At 39.9% G+C, this 6,231-nt stretch overlaps 1 pseudogene; it reads left to right on the top strand.

Moving 5' to 3' along the window:
* The first annotated feature begins 1,747 nt into the window (after nucleotides 1-1,747).
* LOC131906302 (large ribosomal subunit protein eL34-like) lies at nucleotides 1,748-2,284 on the top strand (annotated as a pseudogene).
* The last annotated feature ends 3,947 nt before the right edge of the window (nucleotides 2,285-6,231 follow it).

Below are 6,231 nucleotides of genomic sequence, written 5' to 3'. Positions count from 1 at the left end.
AGACATGTACACGATAATGATATAATGTTGGACAAATTGACTAAAACATGGTCTTGTCACTGTTGAAAGGCATTACTGGCTCCTTGAGGTTGCAGTCTCATGGCCTGGCAGCTTTTCCCAAAAGCTCAGCAACATGGAAACTCCCTCCCTCCCCAGCGAAACTTCCTGCTCTCTACCTGCCCTTATCTGGAGAATGACCCTGGGCCTGGAGGACTGACCTTATCTGAAAGCTGCCTCTAAGCCAGATGCCTGATTTATCTTTAGCTTGACCCTTGGCACAGATTCCTGTTAGAAGGCTACCTTGCTGCACATATGATAACTAAGACTTGTGCTAGGAGCCTTATGATAGGACCATGTCACATAATGCAAATTAGGGTTTGTCCCCAGGCTCTCCAATCCTATATATTCCTTATACTCTGGAATAAAGCTGCACTGATTCACAGATGTCTGTGTCCCAGAGGGCTGTTTCAGTAGTACCCACAGTCATTCTAACTCTGATCCCCCCTTCTGCTCCCTCCACCCTCATGGACCAATGCAGCCAATAATCATGAGGAGGAAGCAGAGCTAGACATCACATCACTCTCATTATACACAAGAGATGTGTTGTAAGACTGACACAGTATTCTCATTCCTCTTTACTATGTTATAATCATAAATGTAACCTTTTAATTCTTCAATGAAACTTTTTATGCACTTTGAAATAAGAGAAACCTCTCTTTTCTCCATTACTTTGTTTTATTGTGTGTGTGTGTGGGGGGGGGGGGTTAGGGTGAGGGCTGATATGCACACACCATAGCATACATGGAGGTCAGAAAACAACTTTGAGGAGTTCATTCCCTCCTTCTAGTGTGGGTTTTAGGAACTGAACTCAGTTTGTCAGGCTTTTGTGGGAAGTGATTTTTTACTCTGAGCCATCTCACAGGTCCTCTTTTCTCAAATATTATCTAATCTTTCTTAACCAAAAAGTTGCCGGGCGGTGGTGGTGCACGCCTTTAATCCCAGCACTCGGGAGGCAGAGCCAGGTGGATCTCTGTGAGTTCGAGGCCAGCCTGGGCTACCAAGTGAGTTCCAGGAAAGGCGCAAAGCTACACAGAGAAACCCTGTCTCGGAAAAAAAAAAAAAATTACTAAAAATGGATAGATTGAAGCCTATTGTGCAGGGGCTTCAACTACTATAAGAATTATTTATTTTCGATAAAATGAACTTATTACATACATTAAAAACACACCTTCCTACAGATGCAATTGACAATAAAAAAAAAATCTGTGACCTCCCAGGCAAGCCCTGTGTATCGTCAGTAGCATGAACTAAAACAATAGTAATGAACATTTCACAGAGGCTGGAGATATGACTCAGTAGTTAAGCCAGCTTACCACTCTTGGAGAGAATCCAGGTTCAGTCCCCAGCACCCACATCAGCCCACAATCACCTGTAGCTCCAGTTCTGAGGGATCTGACACACTTTTCTGGCCTTCAGTACTTTCACATGTGATATACATACAGAGAAACCTACACATATGCATACAAACTAATAAAAATAAACAAATCTTTAAAAATAAATTATTTCATAGGCACTTCCCTAGTGATGAGGTGACACCACATGGAAATTTGTAGACTTCCTGCCACAGGGCCCATATTCAGCCTCCAGTGTTGTGATGCTGGGTTATATTCAAGCAAATGATACTTGGGGCATGCAATACATGACATGAAAGCAAGTGACACATGGGGTCTGCAATACATAAGTCGATATGAAAAGTCACTCATCAAAATCTGTGCCTCTAAATGAACTTAATGTACAGGGTGAATCAATACTTTCACATTTTATTACCAACTTCTCCTAAGTTGCATTTTTATTTGAACTTGAAGACTGTTTTTTTCCTCTTCCAGGAACAGTGCTTAGAGGCATTCAGAACAGTCCAGCATTTGACATACCATCATAGGCTTTCCTGTAATACAGTCTCTAATAAAACTAGGCTGTCTCCAACCCCTGGCAACAAGATTGTTTACCTTATACCAGGAAGGTTGGGAAAGCACCTAAATCTGCATGTGGTGTGTGCCCAGGCGGAGTTTGAGGGGTTTGTGCTGTGAGTCCTAAAGTCCTTAAGAGATTGTCTAAGACAAAGAAGCGTGTCAGCAGGGCTTATGGTGGTTTTATGTGTGCCAAGTGTATCTGTGACAGGATTAAACAGGCAGTTTTTATGGCAAAGTAGTAAGTTGTTGTAAAAGTGTTTAAGGCACAAGCAGAGAGTCAGAAAGCGAAACAAATATGCAGCCTTTTTAAGTAATAAAAAACCATTTTTTAATTGAATCTATTATTCAAACCATTATTTGAGGCTTTTGTGAGGAAAGCAGCGAAAGTTAAATCTGATCCCAGCCCTACTCTTTCTAAGAAGAGTTTTCAAAAAATAACCACAGACAACATGACTGCTCTCCAAAGAAGTCTACTCTACCTGGGAAAACATGAGAAAGAAAACCCAGAGACACAAATCCTGTACAGATAACACTTCTCAACTTTGAGTCATGCAAGAAGAAATCATATGTAACAATATCAAAGCATACAGTTTGAGGAAATTTCCCAGCAACCTTATCTAATTATGCTAACTCAATAGGACCATCTGAGTTAAGTGTAGGGCTTTGCTGGAAAGACATCTGCTATAGACAAGACCTGCTGTTTACAGAGCAACATTTCTGGACTTTAACCATCATGTCACTTTTCTGTGAAGGCACATTAAGAAATGCTTCATTTAATCTTTTAAGTGAATAGGAAAATAACGGAGGTATTTTGAACATATTAACCATTACAACAACACAGACAACTGCCACTTCTGTCAGTAGAATCAGGGAAGACACCAAGGGATGATTGATATGGACCAAATGTCTCATCACTCACAGAGAGAGAGAGAGATTATTCATCTAGAAGTGTTCGGGTCAGAAATCATATCACTGAAATTAAGTACTTAATTAATAAATTATTAAATTGTATATAACCAGCCATTGTGAATACATTATGTTATTCCTCAACAAGAGCATAATACGAACATTATTGTATGCATAAGAGATAGCTGCTTCTTAAAATATTTCACCACAGGGATAGCTATACAAGTAAAGTCAGACTGCTCAATTAGACTTGTATAAAACAATCCTACAGTCAAGGAGAAAGAACAGAACAAAACTAACATAATAAAAAAGGGAGAATACACTTCAAAGCAATGGTTCTGTTAGGACTCTGCAAAACAGAGGAGATTCTCATCTGAACTGCTAAGACGTATTTAGATACATATTTAGAAAGAATAAGATTGACACCACCAAAGACAATAAAAATAATAAAAATAGAAGACAAAGAAAAAAAATGAGTTTGCCCAGAGACTGGTTAACTGTGAAAGCAATAAGAAATGTAAAAACCTCTCTCTCTCTGTGTGTGTGTGTGTGTGTGTGTGTGTGTGTGTGTGTGTGTGTGTGCAAGGCTTAGACACAGAACAAGAGTACATAATATTTAAAGCTTGTATAGTTTACGTTTGGAGATTTAGACAGCGGATATACAGCTGGGAAAAGTGCTAATGGATGAAAGAATACTGCATGTGAACTCAGGCCTGCATTTGGAATTTCTGTGATCAAACATGACATAAATAACCTCCTTACTCCTCCCAGAGCCTAACACTCTCCATGGAGATAAGAGGATCTGCTGCCTGAAGGAACTGTTATGTGGAGTGTGAAAAGAAAAAAAAAGGGAAGGGGAAGAGAGGAGGAGCGGGGAGGAAGAAAGGCAGGAGGAGAATAGGAACTCAGCAAAGCTGCAGACCCTCATGGGCAGTTAGCACACTCATGCTCAAGGGATGACTCTCCTTCAATCTGTGACTTCCCCAAGTCCTTTCACCTAGACATTCTCAACCAGTTCACGTCTGTTTTAGACCTAACATCTGACCTGACCCCAGTCACCACAGAAAGTGTATCATAGGCTGAGACACTCAAGTGCCATTGGGGCTTAGGTTAGTCTGGCTATCCATTGTCACTAAATCAATCATGATATAAGCAACATAGCAAACATTATTTGACTTACATTTACAGAAACAGGCCATCCTTTATCCAAATGCTTGGGGCCAATAATGTAAACAATTTTGGATTTTGAAATAAGTACAAAGATATAAGGAATATGTCAGGAATGGTACATGAGGACTGAAGGTAAATTTTATCTTCTACATACATTATATATACACATAAACTGGAGGTGATTTTTCTATTGTATTCTCAGTGTACCTGTGTCTGTACTGTAACCATTGTATAAGCACATGGGGTTTTTGCATTAGGGATTCTCAACTATAATTCCCTTCCTTTCTTTGACCCACATATTTGACCATGTTGATTCCTCTTGTGGCCACACATAACTGAATAACTATATCAACAAAATATTCAGACAATAGTTCTGAATTAAACTATTACCTCAGACGTTGACCATGATTCTCAAAAGGTGAAATTACATTTGGTTAGGAATGACAATGCCCACACAAGTGTATATTGTAGGTACCTGAAAATTGTTGCTTTGGAAAAGAGTCTCTGCTTTTGTTTCCACAGGAAGCAAGAGGCTATGGATTTGTTCCAGATTAAGATACATCAGGTTTGACCAGCCAAGACCCCCTGAAAGGTCTCTGATGACACCATGGCCCAGATCATCCAATATCCAAAATCAACTTCAAGGCAACTGGCTCAGAGAATACAGCATCACAGACTACTCCAGTCAGGACTTGACCATAATCCTAAAATTTTCTTTGCATCCCCATAAGATTACCAGCACCCTCTGTCAGCAGGAAGTAGCCTAAAAACCTACACCCACATTCCCAAAAAATAGATTATGGATGTTTGTCTTTGTTTAGGTTGTTAGTTACAAATTGTTATTGGTCATAGTCAATATCTTTCTAAACAAAAAGGGAAAATGCTATAAAATAATGCTTTTGTATACTGGTTTAATAAAACACTGATTGGCCAGTAGCCAGGCAGGAAGTATAGGTGAGATAAGTAGACAAGGAAAATTCTGGGAAGAAAAAGGCTGAGTCAGGAGACTCTAGCCTGCCATCCAGGGAGCAGAATGTAATGGCACACAGGTAAAGCCAGGAAAAACGTGACAAAATATAGATTAACAAAAATGGGCTGAGTTTAAGTGTAAGAGCTAGTCAGTAGGAAGCCTGAGCTAATGGCTGAGCAGTTATAATTAATATAAACCTCTGTGTGTTTACTTGGGGGATGCAAGTGGGAGAGATTGTCCTGACCACTGGCAGGCCGGGACACAGGAAATCTTCTGACTACATAAAATATAAGATGCTTGTTCCTAAACAGTTGTGCTATTTTATAATAGCCTATTATGGAATTTGGTTGGATTTTAAAGTAGCTATTAAATAAAGGAAACTAATTATTTTCTTGAGTCGGATTCTTAGAAGCAGACTCCAAGTAAGTCTTCTTAGGCCAGCAGTCTGTCAAGGGATTGCTCTCAGGACACAGAGAAGAAATGGATAAAGGTTGTGGGACAGCCTAGAGAAAGTAAGAACAGACTCTAGGGAACAGTGAGATGGGCTTCACAATAATCCCTTAAACCTGAGGCAGGAGGCTGGTGGTAGTGCCCGTCAGTGATATGTAGTAGACTTTCTCAAAGGATGAGAAAACACTAGGAAGATATTCAATGAGCAAAAAGTTAATATCTAAAATACATAAGGAATTCTATTCAGATCAATAAGAAAAATAAATGAGAAATAAACGATCAAGAACTATTAACATTTCTCAGAAGGGAAAAAATGAGTTAAAAATGAAAACAAGAAAAGATAATCAGACTCATAAGTGATTGGGAAATGGAGAAACAGAACTCCAGTAAGACAATGAAGAGCAGAAAACACAAGGAGAAAAGACTACAGTCAGAGTTCATGCAATGGTTCAGAAGGTAGAGTGCCCACTGAGCAAGCACAGCACCTGTGGTCATCACCAGGAACCATGAACATGTTCACAAAGTGACTTGCATGTGTAAACCTAATCCAGGGAGGCAGAGGCTTGCATCCCTGTGGCTCACTGGCCAGCAATCTAGCCAACCACCGAGCCCAGGTAGAGTGAGATACTCTGTCAAGTGGGAAGTGATCTCGAAAGACATGTCAAACTTTAGCCTCTGCGTGTGCACAGACGTATACTCATACGTGCACTAAACACACACACAAGCAAAAAATTAGTATGCAAAGAGAGGAATGTGAACCAGAGG

The sequence above is a fragment of the Peromyscus eremicus genome, chromosome 3, assembly GCF_949786415.1.
Source record: "Peromyscus eremicus chromosome 3, PerEre_H2_v1, whole genome shotgun sequence".
Lineage (NCBI taxonomy): Eukaryota > Metazoa > Chordata > Mammalia > Rodentia > Cricetidae > Peromyscus > Peromyscus eremicus.
This window is presented reverse-complemented; position numbering and strand designations above follow the sequence as displayed.